The 17,846-nt window shown below is 50.8% G+C and overlaps 1 protein-coding gene across 4 annotated transcripts in view; it reads left to right on the forward strand.

The window, feature by feature from the left end:
- Positions 1–3,043: 3,043 nt before the first annotated feature.
- MAPK4 (mitogen-activated protein kinase 4) overlaps positions 3,044–17,846 on the forward strand; it is a 47,508-nt gene continuing 32,705 nt past the window's right edge. The window contains exon 1 of one of the 4 annotated variants that reach the window (XM_052778212.1): positions 3,044–3,143. The gene's annotated coding sequence lies outside the window, so the exon portion shown is untranslated. Of the gene's footprint in view, positions 3,144–8,577; positions 8,601–16,777; positions 16,837–17,045; positions 17,067–17,846 lie in introns of those variants that run through there. The other 3 variants (XM_052778211.1, XM_052778213.1, XM_052778214.1) reach the window with 3 other exon arrangements.

A 17,846-nucleotide genomic window follows, 5' to 3' on the forward strand; every position in this document is an offset into this window, starting at 1 on the left:
TTCTTATAACCCAGAGCAATTCCTCACAGTATTCCCCATCTGCATAGAGAAAAGGCAACCTATCAAGTGTTAATAAAAGCATGATTTTTTTTTTTTTTCATGGGTTCTGAGATGCCCCCATAGCCCAGCAGCCAGCCGGTCTTAGCACTTCTGGAAATACGGCCACTTTTTCACCAGTTCTTCATTTTATGGAATTTGTCATGAAAAAAGAGTCTTTATTCTCTGCCTGTTGTGTATGGGCCTGTGAAAGCGTTAACGATTCATCCCAGGGCGTGCTACTGCAGGTCACTAATAGACAGGGCAACTACCAACATTTTGCACCCTCTTCCAAGGGCTGATAAAATATCGGGGATATGTCTGGAAAAGGCGGCGTTACATGTCAAAGAGGATGTGCTCAATGTACTGTATCCAGCGGGAAACAATGGCACCAGGCTGACTTGTATCACTTCACTGACGTCGCCGAGTTCTGATCTGGCCGGGGATTTCTGAAAGTCATTAGTGCTGTAGACACTCAGGTCCTGTTTATTTTGGTAGCTAACAATTTAACTTCCTAAATACGTTGGATAAGTCCTGTAACTGGAGACAGAATATTATGCAAGACAAACATTTTGCAGTGGGTGTAACGGCATCATTATGCAACTGGGGTGAAATCTACACCCGGACAGGGTGTAAGTCCCCCAGTACAGTCTGAATGTCACCCCTGTGGGTTTCTGCTTCTTTGCCTGCGGAAGGGGTGAATTTCAGGCTCTGAATAAAATGCTGCACATGCTGTGATTAGACAATAAAAATGCCCCCTCTCTCAATGAAAATAAGTGCTGGAAAAGGAGACAGCAGAGAAAAGCACCCTCTTCCTAAAGGTATCCGATAGTCCAAGCCTGCAGCGGGAAGGCTGAATTGCCGGGTTTCAGGCAGGACTAATGCTACGCCTTTCTGCATTTGCCTCACCTGTGCTTTTGGCTGTCTCACACAGGGAAGAGAGAGAACCTCGATTAAAAACCACGTTATGGCAGGGTGGAAGAAAAGAGATTCTTATAGCTCCCATTATTGGCACATGCTTCAGGCAACAGCGCTGCCTGCTTTGATCAAGTGCGCCGGGTCCCTCCTCACCAATCACGGGGAAATTGATGTAAACACTCCGGCAGGTTTTTGAGAGCTTTGCTACTCCCCGCTTAGAAAGAGACACAATTCCTCGTGCATGAAGATGCAGCACAGGCCCATGATTATCTATTCAGGCCCCGTAGTGTTTAATTAAGTCACTTATCATGTTATCATCCCGTCTTTCTTCATCCTGCTTGTAAAGACGCACCCTTGCACTCACCTCACGCCGGAGAGCAGCAGCTCCTCTGTGTGCGTGTTGTGTGTGTGTAACGGCACCATTACACACCCACAGGTGCCAAAACCTGCAATTTATGGCGTACAGTTTGAGTCGCACCAACACCGCATACCGTAAATATGGTATTTCCATTCATTACGCTTGTTAGCTCCATGATGATGACGAGCTAACTATAGCTGCCTGGAGTTACTGCCGTTTAATCACCCCATTTGAACAGAGGCCCCTTTATCTTGTTAGTGTTTTGTCTCGTTAGTCTCTCGTTTGAGAACATATTTGCCCAAACACCCCAATTTTCCCCAATCGAGCTCTTCCCAGGAGGGCCCCAGGACGCCCTTCGTTCTCCCTGGCTGGGTGTTTGTCACCTGTGTCAGCCAGGGGAATAACTTCCACACTCGGCTTTGAAAGGCACTGGGAAGCGGCACCTAAGCTCACAGTGATGTGGAGCACACGACATCAGCTTCCCTGGGAGGTTTTAACAACTGTTAATGCTCTTATTCCTCTTTCTTCTGATTTTTTCCCCTTGCATTCACAGGCATAAGCACCAATTCAATACCTTCCTGCTCACAGGGTAACCGGACGGGAACGTTCATTTTAATCTTAGCCAGTGAAACAGTGGAGCAGTCTTGTTACAGATTACTGTACCACCAAAAATTGTTTATACACCTTCATTTCCTCCTGTGTAATTCCCTGAGAGTTTAATTTACTGGACCATTTTCTCTTTTATTTTTTCTCACCGTTTCCCCTGCGGAAGACAAGGGAGGCTCGGTTCCTCCAGCTCTAACAAAGCGGCACGCTTGTCTGGAGGGGATCAATAACTATCGAACTATCGTGCTTCCTCCACTTAGACTGTTGAAGCAGCTTCCTTTAATTGTTCTTTCACACTGCAAATACAGCGTACGGTGAATTTTTTTCCATTAAGGCTGCACAGCGGGTCATGCCACCCGGGGGTGGAAAGACCACAGCTACCTCACCTGTAATAGCCCTCAGCCCCTTGGGGCACTACCCAAAATCCGTTACACCTTTCTCCTCGGGGAAAAGCCCCGCTTCAGCGGGGACAGACCTCGGGGAGCGGACAGACGGGAGGACGCTGCCATGTTCCAGGGCTCCCTGGGGCCAAAGCAGGCCCCGGCGTGGCTCACGGGCTGCTGGGACGCTGGCTTGGTGCAGACCTGGAAACCCACACGTTAATACCGGTAAACAAAATACACCTTGGCTACAATGGAGGGGGGAAAGGGCAGAAAGCCCAGCCTGGGTTGTCTCCATGTTCAGAGTGAGGCTTCACCTCAGCCTCCCTGCCCCTGCTGTGAGGGACACCCTGAGGCGGGGGGCCAGGGGCGATCCCCCCTCGGCGGCTCCTCACAGGCACTATGGCGGGAACCCAGTCCCCTCAGGCGGCTCCTCACAGGGACTATGGCGGGAACCCAAGCCTCTCAGGCGGCTCCTCACAGGGACTATGGCGGGAACCCAGTCCCCTCAGGCGGCTCCTCACGGGGGCTGGCCGGCGGCGGGGGGGGGGGGGGAGGACGACACACCGGAGCCGCTCAGGCGGCCGCTCCCGGGGACGGCGAGGGGGGGACACCGGGTCCCCTCCGGGGGCCGCTCCCGGGGACGGCGAGGGGTAGCCGGGGTGGGGGACACACGGGCTCCCCGGAGGCGGCTCCCCACCGGGGATCGCCCCCTCCCCCGGCAGGTGGCCCCCGCGCGGCGGCTGAGGCCGGTGGGTGACGTCAGCGGCGGGGGCGGGCGCGCGGTGCCGGTGCGCCGAGCCGAGCCGAGCCGAGCCGGGCTATGGCGGAGCGGTGCGGCCGCGGTAAGTGCGGCGGTTCCGCCGTTCCCTCTCATCCCGCGCCGCGCTCCCGTTTACCCCGGCCTGAGCCCCGCCGGGGAGCGGTGGTGAGGGGATTATGGGGCGGGAAGCGATGCGGTGCGGGGTGAGCCGGCCGGAGGGCTGGGCGGGCGGTGGGTTACGGCGGGGTTCGGTGAACGGGTTCGCTGCCCGGGTTCCCGCTCCTGTCCCGTGTGGGACCGGACCTCGGGACCGGCAGCCGGGAGCCCGCCGGGACCCGCCTGGGGGCGGGGGGGAGCCGTCCCTGGAACCGCCCGCCGGTGCCGGTCCCGCTCTCGGTGCCGATGTCGTCTCGCCCTTCGCCGGGGCTCAGCCCGGCCCGGCCCCGCTGCCACCGCCGGGCCTGCCGGAGACCCCCTCCTCCTTGGAACGGTGGGTTTAAAACCCATAAGGAGCCTGCAGCGCCCGAGAGGATGAGCGAACGCGTCTGCTTTTGCTTCTCTCCGGTTCTACACCTGCTTTATGTGTATGTACGTGCTTTATGTTTATATGCATACAGACTTGCGGGCTTGCACAGCTAAATCTGCGCACAACCGAGCTGGCGTCAACGTGCCCGGCAGGTTGCCGGCCCCCTTCCCCGTGTCCGGAGAGAGAAACCTGCTTCTCTCCCTCTTTCCCCCTCCAAGGCAGGCTGCCTTTGCTCTCCGTCTTATTTATTTACTCCTAGCCTGAACTAGACCCTCGGGTCTGGAGATGGCAGGTGGCGACGGTCCAGGCTTTAATGGCCATCAAATGTGCTCAATGTGTGATGAACGCATGCTTGGCTGCTGCGCCGGGAGGCACGGCACCTCGGGAAGATTCATCCCAGGCTGGTGTAGTGTGAGTACCAGAAAGCGGGGGGAAAAAACCCGACCCCGATGTCCCAGCGGCTCTGACAGGCTGTCCCCGCACGGCTCTTTGCCCAGCTGTGTCCTCCAGCGCTGAGGCGTGGGGTGGGTTAGGGGAGAGGGGTCCCCCCAGGGCCCGGTGTACATCCAGAGCTCGGCCTTTTTGGGGTGTCGGAGGTGTTTGGGTACCTCCGCTACCTGTCTCTTGTCTGTATGCCTGGGGGACGTTGTGGCTAGAGAAGGTGATGTGCAATATCAAGGGCTTCTCTTCACGAAGCAGGTGGCTTGGTTTTGGAGACGCAGTGCTTGGATACTGCTGAGAGGGGTTTCGGTCCCTCCGTTCAGCTCTGTGTTGCTTGCTCCTCACTGTTAATTAGGCGTGTCTAATCCTACCTGGCACCAGGAACTTCCCAGGAAACGTAGAGTGCTTTTCCCTCCCCTGGTCTGCAGCAGAAGCCCAGCCTCCTGCAGAACGAGGGCTGGGGATGGTGATATCATCACCTTGGATATGATGAAGGCATGCAACTGAGACTCAGGTTTGCAGTGCACTTTCCTCCTTTTGGATGGACAGATGTCCATCAGGTTGAGGGTGACAATGAAGCCCCGTGGAGGTATGTGTGAGAAGGATTGCAGGGAAAGGGAGACCAGGACCATAGCAAGGATATCGCAGGAGCCAGGGCTGGAGTTGCACGTAATATTTTGAGGATAAATCTCACGCTCAGCAGGTGAGCATATCAGCATTCCCCCTCCCTGCAAAAGAGGTGAGGGTAAAGGGACGTGATAACCCACGTACCATCGATTCTCCTGTGCTTGGGAGACCACCACTGTGAGCCTCCACCTGGGTTCAGAGCCGAAGCAGAGAAAAGTCAGGCTCACTGCAGTCCTCTCCCTCCTCAAGCTGAGCCCAGCCTATTAGTGAGGACCAATAAGGTCTGAAATCCCAATCAAATAACCCGTGTTCAGAAAGAAGGATGCTGAACTGCAAGCATCTCAGCCAACCTCAAGCTCTCCAGGTTGAGTGCTTCATGCACCTGGTCTCTGTTTATCTCTTTATACCTAGAACAGAGACATGAAGACCTGCCTCCAGCTGCTGGAGTAGCTTTTTCTCATCCTGCTTCTGCCTCCTGGGTGCTGGGCAACTCAGCAAGGCAAAATTGCCACAATTGGCATTACAAGCCAAAATTGCCTCTCGATTTTCCAGGCGGCGTGAGGCAGCTCGCTTGCAGTGGAAGCTGTTTTGGTAGATCCAATTCATTTGCCCTCATTTGGGCATCTAAAGGTGTCTGGTCTGAGCTGCTGCCCACCAAATGGAGGGGGTAGGCACCTCCCGAATGGGATTCGTTTCGCCCTGTGGTAAACCTCAGATACGGCGCAGGCGAACGTCCTTCAGGGTGCTGGTTCCGACTTGGATATCTGAGTTTAAGAGGTCACAATTTAAGTGAGATGAATCTCGTGCAATGCTTGAAAACCTTGGTTTTTAGTCCTTTTGCCTTGATCTTTTCTTTTTTAGCATGACCCTGCTGTTCTCCTACCACTCAGGCCTTTTTTGAGGCATAAATAATGCTTCTGAAACTTTCCACGTCCCCAGGTGGGAGGTGTTGCTGAAATGCAACTGCAGGGAAGCGTTTGCAGCTCATCCTCCTGCGGACACAGAAGGCTGGGTTAAAAACCAGCCCGTTAATTTTGTTTTAATGGCTCTAAGCAATGGTGAGCCCCCCCCCCCCCCTTCTTCCTACCTTGTGCCAACACTTAATTGCTCTCACTCTGGGGAGATGCTATCTCATTTCAAGGTTGAACTTATCTAGCTTCGACTCGCAGAGGGGGGATGTTGTTGTGCCTTTGTCACAAAGGTGACTTGTCACTCCCAGCTCCTTGGCTGCAGTGATCGGGTCACCTCTTCACCTGCTCCTCAGGAGGCTGAAGTATTTGAGGTGCTACAGCCTCACGCTGAGAGGCTCCTGCTCCATTGTGTATGGTTTTTGTGGCCGCCCTTGGGACTTGGCTGGTGTGACCGCATCATCCAGGTGCCAGTCTGGATGCAGCCGTGACCTCGGCAATGCCGCGTGTTGGTGTGAGCTTGCTTTCCAGCTTCTAATGGACGTATTTCCCATTGCACCTTCAAGGACCACCTCCTTTTGCACTGGCTTTGCTCTGACAGCATACACAGAAGAGATGCCCCACGCTCAACCCTAATCCTTTTCTGGCCCGGGCAGAGATCCCTTTTCTGGCCTCATGTATTACTTTACCACATGAAAGCATGGTCTGTTGGACTGTCACCTCCACCGAGGTGATTTGGGTCTCTGTGCAATTGTGTCATCAGCCAACCATCCACTAGTTACTGGGTTTTTTTGTGTTACAGGTTCACATTTAATCTCCCAGAAGGAATCACAGATGAGACCGAGCAGCCACAAAAATCCCTGAGGACTGTGCTTGGGTGCTGGCTTCCCTCCCTGGTCTCACCCCATCAACAGCCACGCTTGGGGCTGTGCTGGCACACACCTTATGTGTGTGGGGTTCATTACACCTGGTGTGAGACTTATCCTCAAAATATTATGTGCTTTGGAGAAATGCAGGCAAACGCTGTGTCGAGGCAGTTGCCTGCGTCATGCAGCCCTGTTGGCTGTCAAAGAAAAAATAAGTCTTTTAAATAGACCTAATTCCAGGAAACTCAGCTGGCTGATTGGAATTGTATTTTTAGTCTCCAGTTCGTGTATTTACCTGAAATTTCTGTCCTGCTATTCTAGTCGGAGCTGACCCCAGGTTGCCTGCTGCTCCTGCCTTTCACCTTCTGTCCTTTCTTAAAATACTGTCACTACACAAAGTTTCCCTGTGTTTCACTGGTTGATTTTAAAATGCTTTATTTTAGCGGATGTTTGGCAATACTGAAATCTCTGTCATTAAGGGGTTTTAAGGCAGGTTATACAGGAGGTTGTTGGGAAAGACCCTGCTTTTGCACAATGGGATGCACATGGTTAATCTGTAGACTGAGTTTCTCTTGTCCTCTTTGGTAACTGTTTTGTCCCATCCCCCAGCATCCCATTGGCAGCACAGGTACTCACTTCCAATGTTACTGATGGTACCTAATAGTGAATCCAGCAGCTATCTAATTCCCTATTGCTAGCATGCTTAAAAAGTGCCTTACTTTACAATTAATTCTGTTGGCTGTTCAGATTTAATGGATTCCTTTAGAGGTCCTCATCAGTCACCGACCCTGGACATTTCTTTTCAGTGCCATCTCTTTTTCCTCTTCCTTTTCTTTGCCTTTTAGAAAGATCATGTTTCCATGGATTTTCCACATCTCATTTTTGCCAGAATGGTTTTTGCCTGATTTAACTCTTGCTGCTTTTCTGGATTTGTAACTTTTGGGGGCTTTGGTAGATGCTTCGAGCGAGTCCCTTACTCTCAGTGATGCTAGCGATTGCTTTTGGCTTTGTAAAACTTGCCCTTTTAAATTTAGACACTGCTGCTATTATTTTGGGCTCGTAGTTTCTGTGACTAGCGCAGAAACAGAAAGAAACTATAATGGAAGAGGACTTGCATTAGACATGGCAGTTCATTTTGGCTTCATCATCATCACATAGATCTGCTGCTGCTCCGTGGGCAATTAATGCTGAAATGTGAGCTACTCCACGTGCCAGCAGCGGCTCTTCATCCGAAAGACTTACTGGTGTGTTCCTTGGGTTTGGTATTGATTATTCATTAGGTTTTTGCATTGTGGTATTTTTATTTGCCTCTTTGGGTGTATGTATGTGATGAATAGTGGCAAGATGTTGTGCTCCTTGTACCCGCGCAGCTGAACGCGTAGAAGAGAGTGAAATTTGGTGCTTCTGGCCTGCGAATGCCCAGCAAATGGTCTTCGAGTGTCTTTGACACCACTGCGGAAGAAAATCACATACTTCATATGGTTTGAATTATTTTTGCACGTTTAAGCACTGAATCTCCTCTTTTGTGCCTTGACATCTTCATATTCCTCTCCTAACCGACCGCTGCACCTTGCAAACCTCATCGGCTGCGCTTCCCAGGCAGGCACGATGCCGACCGGTGCAGCCCAAGCTTGGCACTGGGAAGCCTCTCTGTGTTTCCCATGATCTGTGCTAGGGCAAGGTTAAACAGTGATCTTCTTCGAGGGCCTTCCAGGCGGAATTGCGTGTGGGGATTTACAGGAGCCGATTTCAGCCCTGCTGAAAGGTGCCAGGTTGACCTTGCAGGCACTCCCTGTCCCTGGGAGCAGGTCAGGAGCAGGACAAGCTCCCAGATCTCCATACTGAAAACTTCCCCTGGCTTGAAGGCTGCAGGGGGAATTAGCGCTGCTTGTTCCTGCAGCACTTTGCATCCAAACTAAGCCTGTCTTTAAAAAGCAGCCGGGGTGGTTGTGCTTGGAACAAGCAGCTCAGTTTCTATATTATACACAACAGTCATCTTTGTAGGAAGCTGGCCAGCCCACGCCACTGCAGCAGCCCAGAGCTACATGGCTTTTAGCATGCTTATCCTCCGGGCGTTCCTGGGAGGGAGGGAAGGAGTGGGGGAACTCAAAGAAAAAGCTTTCCAGAGCGCTGATGTGAGCATTCCCGGTGGTGTGAGAAGCGGTGCCCAGGTACGTGCGTGTCTGTCGGGTCACTGGCAGGGATGCTTACGTGTTTTTCTGGGTGCACAGCCGCTCTGTGGCAGGGAGAGCGGTCCCCTCCTGGGACTCAGTGTAGATCTGCCACGTGCAGGTGGGAAACCTGCATTCTGCCCTTGTGCCCTTAGTCTTGCGTCTGCTCTTGCACCCTTAGTGCATTCCTCACCGGCTGTGACCTGCCGGGGATAAAAAGTTACCCTCTGCTGTCCTGAGCTGTTGTCTTACTCCCAGGCTGAGCGATGGGAGACTTTCCGAGTCCTTATGATTTCCCGGGGAAGTGGCTTGGCCGTGTCTCAGCTTCATGTAAGGATCCCTTCGGATTCAGGGAAGAGCAAACAACCCCCAGGGCCGATGCCTGTTGGTGTCCATCTGTCCCAGCTGCTCAGATTGTTTGCACAAGTCAGTTCTTGGCTACACCTGATTTTACAACAGTATTAATTACATGGTAACTGATACACCTGCAACAATTAGCTATGTAAACTAAGATAAAAAGCCTAATCAAATGTCATGTTTCAGAGTACAGGTTGCTTCCCTCTGGATGCTTCCTAAGCCCTCCTCCCAAAATCCCTTCCTAAAGGAAACCCTGCAGATCATCTCTGGACCCTGAGAGAGGCTTGTTCCTATGTGTGAGTGAAGCGGGGCGGGGGGAATACAGCACATCAGCTACGGAGGCATGAGCCTTTCTGGAAGGACTTGTTCCCCCTTCCCCATATCTTATTTTTTGTGGCTGTGATGCTGCTGATCCCTGTGGAAGGAGCTGGGGGTATTCCCAGCCCCAAACTGCATGTTCCTGGTCTGGGGGTTTATGGAGGAGAGGAGGCGGAAGAAAACTCAGGCTGGATCACATTTGCAATTAAGGTGGAATATCATCCCACGTCTGCCGTCACAGCACCGGTTGTACCCGGCCCCTCACAGGGGCTGTGTGCTCCATTAACTCCCCCTGCCCCGTTCTGTGAAATACGGAAAGTTTTGAACTATTAGAAAGTGCCTTTGGGTAAAGGTAAATTAAACCCTTGCATGCTGTGAGGAGGCAGGGCTGGAAATGTGAATGTGGAAATAGGTCCCGGCTTAAAATGACTTCAAGGACAGAGGGTAGGTGCTGGGCTTCTCGGGATCTGATTCAGCTGGGACCAGTTCCAATTAAAATGAGATCAAGGAGAATGGGAAGAGAAAAAAAAGGTTGTTTCTTTGCATTTCTGTCAGTATTGCAGTTTGAAACATGGGGACTGGTTTGCATCTCTTCTACAAGCAATGAAACTGACCTGGAGAGTATTTCAGATAATTTCTTTTAAGAATTACAATTCTTTTGCTCTCTGGGAATGCTTTCTCCCTGTTTTTTTTAATTCATTGAGCCTGAAATGAGCAGGCCAGCCTTAGTTTCCTTCCACATATCTCCCAGGCTGAGTTTGCTCAGAAATGCCATAAATTAGAAATAAATATGTGCTTTTAGTAAGGCAGTAAGCACGGAGCAGACTGCTGCTGTTTCTGTGAAGGTAGTCGTCTTGCTAAGGAAAGCTGGGAGCGGGGAATGGGTGGCCAGGGAGCTGGCGGGGATGTGGGAATATGTGGGAACCAAGAAGGGAAGCCTCATGAAGCAGAAGAAAAGCTTGCATGGTGGAAAGGGGCAGGTCTCTTGTTGCTCCTGGAGTTGCTGCTAGGTTGAAGGGGATGCTGCAGGACTGGGGCCAGATGTGCATGCAGCTGTGCTAGCAATGGCAGCTGGCATGTGTTCCTCGCTCCTGCATGCCCATGCCACCATTTGCTAAACTTCAGTGAGATAAGTTTTAATGCAAAGTTGAAATTTTATATGCCCATTTCTCTTTTTACCTGTTTTTGCTTTACACTTGAGGTCAGTTTGGGGTTTTTTTGGTACAAGGGGCAAACAAGGAAATGTGAAATTTGATGAGACTCTTTTAGGAAAATAAAGCTTGAGTCGTAACTGGTGGCTATGAAGGGATCGTGATGCGCACGGTATCAATGCTGGGTCATCTTCTGTCTCGCTTGAATAAGGGGCAGGGAAATCTCAAAGGGCATCTTGATGGGCTTTATGTTTGCTAAACAATATCAATGGTTGATATTACTGACTTTTCAACTTGTCTCACATCCCAGCTTCACCTGAGTCTTAGCCGCTCTTGTTATTAGACGGAGGCTCATTCTGCTTATTTAAAAAGAAAACAAAAATTCTGAGAGTAGTGAGATGGCTGCACCCGCTCCCAAAATACCTGCTTGATTTTAGGCATGACAGACGTTCACGCCATCTGCGTGCCTCTTCGGTGCTGGGTTTTGCCCGGGGTTAGTGATTGCATCGCTGCATCCCCTGACGTTAAGGCAGGTGAGCAGGCAGAACAGCTCAGCACAAGCAACCTCAAATTTCTGGTAAATACCAACTGATTAACAAAGTGTAAATGCTGCAGAGAGTGCTTTGCTGAACTGGTGAGGATGGTGGAGACACAAGCAAGATTGTTAGCGGCACTAATCAGGCTGGTAGAAAGGAGTTTGATCATGGCACTTGAAGGGCCTCATTATCTTGTGTGTTTGGAGAGCGTGGAGGCAATTCTGCATTCGGGAAAGGCTTTTACAGTCTTTGTCTCTTTAAGTCATTAGAAATGCCACAATCTCATCTGTTAGAATGATGGGTCTAAGGATGAGAGAGGAGAAAAAAAAAAAAAGTATCTCTGAGCTGGAAAGCTAATTGCTGTCTGCTCTTCAAATGCAACAAAATGGGCAGAGTGCGTTTTGGAAAAAGGGGAGAAATTTGAAGGAAATTCCAATTATAATACTTGCAACATCTTTTCAGTACGTGAAAATGATGTGTTTCAGCAGATCCCAGGAGCAGTCGCAGGATAAATGCAGTAGCTGAACAACTAGGGGAAAAACTGTGATGGCAAAGTTTGGAGAACTTCTCCTTTTTCCCTATGGAGCAGCACGGGTTGGTGCTTTTGCTCATCTCACCTGTTTCATTTCACCGGTGCCATGACACTGAGGAGGGCAGACAGTCCTGCAGACCCTGGGAAGAGTATGGGGATGCCGCTTTTAATGCAGGAATTCCTCCATTGGGGGGATGCAGGATGCCCATTCCCCGCGGAGTCTCTAAATCTTCCCATGATTTAGGTTTACATCCTGGAATATAAGCTTATCTCCTACGCTGGCCTCTTTTTATCTGAATAAATCTCATGTGCCTGCTACTACTCAGACAGAAAATATAATCTTTATTACCATAATATGTTTGTCAGCTTTCCTTTTTCCCAGCAAAGTACTGTAAGATCTGCAAAATGCTTTAGAAACATAAGCATTTTTTGAGCAATAGATATTGAAAGGGAAAAAAAAAGTAAGTCTCCAAGACTTGAGTCTTGCAAACCAAACCACTCAGCCAGGTTTTCTTAACATGATTCCTTTTGCAAAATGGGTATCTTACCGCCCACTGGAGCCAAAAGTGAAGAAATGGATTAAGGCTGTGAAATTGCTCCCTCCTGATCATTCTTTTATGGCCCTGTGCAGAGCGGAAGGGATGTTTAAGAGCAATATTTGGGTAAATGCTGGGCACTGGTGGTCTAGAGCCCAAGCTGGTGCAGAGGACCTCAACTGCATTGCTTTCAACGAAGCATAGGGCAGGCTGATGCTCTAGCCCTGCATTTAAAGCATCAGATTTGAAAACGGAGCAAACCAGCCCAAACCTTCAGCAGTCTCCCAGTTTTGCCGTGGAGCTGCTGTCTCACTCCCTCCTCCCTTCTGGGCACCCAGGTCTTCACGGGCAGCAGGATTGTGCTCAGTTCAGATGATCCTCGCGTAGCAGGCAGCGATAGCCAGGCAGCAGGCAGGCAGCGCTCCACTGTGAGATGCCTTTTGGGCTTTGCTGCATGTGCTTACCTCCTGTTTGCATCTTTTTTTCAACAAAAGTGTGGTGGTGGAATGTTTCTCCTCCTGAGTAGCAGTAAATGTGGACACAAAGTGATGGGCAAAGTCTGAGAAGCACAAGCCCCACGTGGGATGGAGCAGATCCTCCCAGGGCTCTGGAGGACCACGGCATGGTTGCACCCTCTCAATTTTCTCATCCTGGTTAAGACTCTTTCTGGCATGAAGAATATCAACTTCGTGACTGTCTTAATTGCATCTAGGCAGCAGCCTGGGTGGTGTGTTCCAAAACAGACTGGGTGCCTGCAATGGGAACCCATGGTGGAGCAAACCCAGCAGAAGCGAGCCTGGTCCTTGTTGCAAAGGAGCTGGGTACAAGAGCTGGAGGACTGGCTGGATCTGTTTCCCCCCGCATCATGACCCCATTAAAATTTAAGGGTAGAAGTGGGAGGAATGGAAGAGAATTTACAATTTAAGGCTTAATTAATTTTTAACCTCAAGCGTTAGCTGGAGTTTGTGCAAGTCACTGGCAAGGCAATTTAAGTGACTTTTTAATGGGTTATTTTTGTTGCTTCACCAGGGTGGGAGCTAAAGATCCCAGGCTGTGAGCTGCCTGGGTAGGGGCCATCTTTTTGCTGTGCTGTTCTGATGCTTAATCCCTAATTGGCTTTTATTCACAAGCCCTGTCTGAGTCACAACGAGAGAGAAGGTGCAGAGACATGGCTGGATAGAACATGGGAAGTAAAATTTCCAGACTTCAGTCCCCAAGGCTCCAGGTTGGATCCATCCTGGAAAAGAATAGTAAAAGACTTTGGACTGTGCAGCATCCAGCTTATTTTGAAGTTGCTGGGTGTTTTGCAGGAGTAAGCTCCAGGGACAAAAAGCAATGAAAAAATGGATTCTCTGAGAGTTCCTCTTAAATCGTGAGGTTAGTTAGTAGAAAATGAGAGCGAGAACATGAGCGCTGGGTTTTCCGAGCGAGAATGCAATGACTATAAAACAGACCCGTCCCTCCAAATGCTGGGCAAACGCCTGTCTGTCTGCACCTCGGTGGACTGCTACCGCCGCTCTCTGCGTGGGATGTAGCTACTGCATCCCAGGTGGTGAAGGATGCCGTGATGATGGTGAGGTCTAATTTCAGACTTGGTTGGGGGGCACCTTCCCAGGCACGTGCCGTGTCTGTAGCCGGGGGGGGGACTTGAGGGCACCAGGCACAAACCCCAGCACGTTCATCCTAGATCATCCTGGCCTCATGTTTTCCTCTCTTAGCAGAGTGCCTCCTGGGTTGCTCATTCCCTCCAACATTTGTGTGCGTTTCACAACACAGCATTGGAGGAATACAAGCTTGGGTCCAGCTGAATTAATTTCTTGTGCAACTCGGCCAAGAGAAACCAGGGATAAATCTATTTTTCTCTGCAACATTCATTCATTCAGCTACTGCCTGCATTAATGCACCTCTGTTGCCTTGCGATCTCTCTCCACCTAGGTTATTTAGAGGAATGCTTTCTAAAAATAGCTGCCTTGGTTTGATGTCTTTCCGGTATTATTCTGTGTAGCACTAAAAACCTACCTGGAAAGGTTGTCCAGTTCATTGACGTTCCCTTAAAATACAGCTAATCCACGTAATCTCGTTATAGTAGTCAGTGATTATACTGAGAGCAAGCTTTAGCAGTGGTCCAGCAAAGCCTTTTATTCCCCATCTATTATCTGGATGGCTAAAAGTCACTAGGAGCGTGTTTTGGTTTGCTTGGGCTATTTTAGACCAGGACTTACAACATTTTTGTTTTAATTCTCTAGAAAATCTCCTGCGTTATTTTTGACGATGCCAGCACATTTCTGCCACTGCCACTGGCTTTCAGCTTTGCTGGCTGCTGGCATCCCACGACTATGCACCACGGTCTCCCAAAATCATGAGACTGGGAAGCATTAAAACAGCAGAGACTTTTTTCCCAGAGTAGAAGACTGGGAGCTTTGCCGTGTGAAGTTGTTCAGTGTGGGATTCCTGGTCTCCAGCATCTGTTCGCAGGTGTGGGGCCTTGTGGCCCTGTTCTTTAGGGAGTCAGACCAAGGAAAGGGCTGAAGTTTGGAATGCCGAGTCCCCACCATTGGGAAGGACCTGCCTTGCTCCACAGGCAATGGGATGTATGGGGCGGGCGGGCTGGACGTGTGGGTCAGGCTGGAGGGGCTACCCTTTCTGTTGTGCTGGGAGATAACACGGAGCAGAGGTGTGCGCTGCAGAAACCTGACTGTGAGCAAGGGCTTGTGTCTGTAGGAGCGGTGAAGCAGTTTGGGCTTGAAACGTGGCTCAAGCCCACCCTTGAAGAGGAACATCTTCCAGGAGGTGTTGCTACCTAAACCCCCATACACGTGGATCAAAGTGGCCGAATATGACAGAGCGTATGGTGAAATACCACATCTGGACAGTCTCCTGGATGTGTGATTAATTCTCCTTGCGGTTTGAACCTATGCCTGTGCTGTTTACGATGGGTTACAGGTCACGTTCTCTGCGTACTCGGTCTTGCCGTGCTCAGCAACCATGCCCCTCGGTCCGGCAGCGCCGGCGCCTCGGGGGAGTGTCAGTTCGGCGAAAGCTGCCGTCACCCTCCCAGAGGGTTGTTCGTAGATGGACGTCTCTGATCGCTCACTCCTCTCGAGGACGATGGATGCAAGAGCACGTGGCTGGAGGTACAGCTGCCCCGAGCCGCCTGGGAGGAGAGGGGGACATTGGGGGAGTGTTTCTGGCTGGGGCACTGGGCAAATCTCTGCACTGCATAGTTTTACCCCCTTTCCTCTCTCAGTCGCTGGGGGAGCATCTCTTTTGCTGTGTTGGGGCTGCGGCAGCGTGGGGCCATCGCTGCGGGATTGCAGTGGGAGGAGTGGGAGTGGAAACCTTTTACAAAGTGGTTTCTGCAGACAAATGCGGGTTTGTTTTTTTTTTTTCCTCTCCATAAAGCCTGTCTTCGTTGTTTTCCCAAGCTGAGCATGCAGATCTGCAAGCGGTCCAGCCCCGTCCCCCAAAATAAACTGGATGAGATTTGTCAGTGAGCAGAGGGATTAAGGGAGAGGTTAATCTCCAAGAGACACAAGTGCAAGCACTTTTGTGAGATCCCAGCGCAGTGTTTTGAGAGGACATCAGGCTCTCTGCTCGCAGAGGTACCTCCTGGGGCCCACGGAGGGTAGGGGCAAGTCAAAGGAGTTGCTCTGCCATCTCTCTGCCTGCCGGCGCGTGCTGCACATACCTCCTTTGGGGCAAATTCCTGGTGCAGGCTCCGCAGTCACAGTAAAAAAACCTCCTGGGCTGTTTCTTTTTCTTTTTCTTTTTTTACTTTTTTTTTTTTTTTAATAACCATCCTGCTTTTGCTTATCTTGGTCCAGCCCCTCCAGTGATAACACAGGCGAAGTCCTGACCCGTGGTGCCCTGGGGAGCTAAGACCCAGCTCTCCGACAAAGCGCCGGCAGAGAGCAGGTCTTCTCATCTCGTTTTTAGAAGAAAAGACTGTAGATGCCAAACCAAAAGGGCAAAATGATTTGCCCCAATGCGGTATCATGTTTCCACTCTGATTTATGGCTAGGGGAGTGGCTTCTGAGTCATCCATTCTAGGAATTGCTTTATTTAGGTAATGGAAATAATTCTGCTGGGTTTAAATCAATGTGTTGTCAGCCATTAAAAGCCCATGCAGCATGAAAACCACAGCTGGCAAGACTAGGGCTGAAGGGGGAGCAGGATGGAGGCTACAGGTGCAGCAAAATACACCGGCTACGATGTATGTCTGTCTGTCGTGGACAGCTTGACACAGGTGGATGCCTTCATAGAGATGGAGCTGGGCTTTTCCAGCTTAATACCATGTCAAACAAATGTACTTAGGCTGGTGGGAGAGGGTGCACTGGCTGCGGGGTGCACGTACTGAGCCCTGTTTGTTCAAGGCACTGTCTGGTTGCTGGCTGGCTGCAGACCGCCGAGCCCGGAGCGGTTTCACATGCTGGTCCCCCCGGGAAACGAGACTTTTCCCCACGTCTCGCCTGTGTTCAGCCGCTCGTAGCCCCCTGCCATGGCTGATTTACCAAAAACGGCTGTCTGGCCAGGGGCAGCCGGGTGGCTTTCCTGCACCGCTTAAAATCCCTGCAAATGTCAGCAAGTTCTTCATTGTTTTCTGTTCTTTCTGTGAACTAATGAACGTTGTCTGATTTTTTTCTTTTTTTTTTTTTTTTTTTTTTTTTCCCTGAGTGTAAGTTGGCCTAGCCACAAGTGCCCTAGCTGTTAAGGAGGAAAATTCCTATTTTCCTGCAAGAGGCGTGGGCAGCAGAGGTGGCTTTGCAGCGCTGAGTGATGCTGCTCCGCTCGCTTAACGCTACAATGGTATGCATGGGAAAATTGTGTGTGTTTTACTACTGTTCAAGCCAGGACTCTGGGGTCATTTTTGCGCTGCTTCCCTTTGGTTTTGCCTTCTCCTTCCGGCTTTTCCCACAGGCTTATGGAGATTTAACCTTCCTTCTGGGAGTGCTACTTGGTGCCTTCTGGCGTTTTGCTGGTGGCAGCTCTGCTCGTCTCCTCCTCAGTGGGTTTCCGTTTGGATGCTGGTATGAAAGGTATCTGATAAGTACTATTTTGGGGGAAATAGGTATATGATCCACTCCTGGGCAGGTTACATGGCTGCTGTTTGGTACAGCTGGGTTGTCAGAGCATGATAGATCCCCAAGGAAAAAACTCTTCCTGAAAAAACACATTGCTTCAGATCACCCAGGGTGCCTGATGTGCTGTGGATTGGCAGCTCTAGTGAAGCTGGGAGGATAAAACCCATGTTCAGAAACCCAGAGTGTGCCCATCGATTTGACTGTAGTAATCTCTGACTCTTTGCTATAAACAGCTCTGGTGTAAGAGGGTCTGATTCTGCCCAGGGGGAGGACTCTGCCAGTGGTAATTAGTAAGAACTTCACTCACAGGAGCTCACAACAGCAGCCCTCTGACTTTGCAGCTTGCTTTTAGACAGGTCCAAGTGCTTGCCAGTATCTGTGTACAGGCTTGTGATGCTTTTGGGACAGGGTGTGTCTGGTGGAGACCCCAGCACCGAGGTAGCTGAGGACACACAGCACAAGAGCATCGCTTGATCTTCAGCATCCTTCAAGGGCTGAGCGGTCGGCCGTATTCATCCTGAGGTTTGGGGAACAGCTCATTCCTCTGAGATCAGACTGGTTTTGCTGGGATGGGTTCTTGCCCCCTGTTTTCCTGTTTCCCTGGGATCCCATCTGCCAGATCTGGTCTCCTGATGTGCTTGCTTCTCCCAGGGTGCCCGGTGTGGGGCTGGTGCAGAGCACAGCAGATAGGTATCAGGGTGTGTGGAGGGTCTCAGGACACACAGGGCATGGGGC

The sequence above is a fragment of the Harpia harpyja genome, chromosome Z (genome assembly GCF_026419915.1).
Source record: "Harpia harpyja isolate bHarHar1 chromosome Z, bHarHar1 primary haplotype, whole genome shotgun sequence".
NCBI classification, from domain to species: Eukaryota; Metazoa; Chordata; class Aves; order Accipitriformes; family Accipitridae; genus Harpia; species Harpia harpyja.